The following is a 306-nucleotide window of genomic DNA, read 5'->3' as shown; positions in this document are numbered from 1 at the left end:
AGGGAGGTTGAGTTTGACGGCAGTAGGGCGTATGATGTCCTGGATGGTAAACGGCCCTAGGAACCGAGGCGAAAGCTTGGGGCATGCTCCTTTTATGGGGACATGGGCGGAGGAGAGCCACACCTGTTGCCCAACCTGGTAGGTGGGAGCGGCCCAATGGCGGCGATCAGCTAGTCTCTTATTTTGGTCAGGCGTCCGGAATAAGGCGGCCCTGGTCTCATCCCCGATGGCTTGAGAGCCAAGTGATGTGGGCTTGGACAGAGGGGACAGCAATATCCGTTTCGGCAGAGGACAGCCGGGGAAGTT

The 306-nt window shown here is 58.5% G+C and overlaps 1 pseudogene; it reads right to left on the bottom strand.

Moving 5' to 3' along the window:
- Positions 1-306, bottom strand: part of LOC109953521 (olfactory receptor 1E5-like) — an 8,043-nt pseudogene that overhangs the window by 1,616 nt on the left and 6,121 nt on the right.

The sequence above is a fragment of the Monopterus albus genome, unplaced genomic scaffold (genome assembly GCF_001952655.1).
Source record: "Monopterus albus unplaced genomic scaffold, M_albus_1.0 scaffold727.1, whole genome shotgun sequence".
Lineage (NCBI taxonomy): Eukaryota > Metazoa > Chordata > Actinopteri > Synbranchiformes > Synbranchidae > Monopterus > Monopterus albus.
The sequence above is the reverse complement of the archived record's forward strand: the minus strand, read 5'-3'. Positions and strand labels throughout refer to the sequence as shown.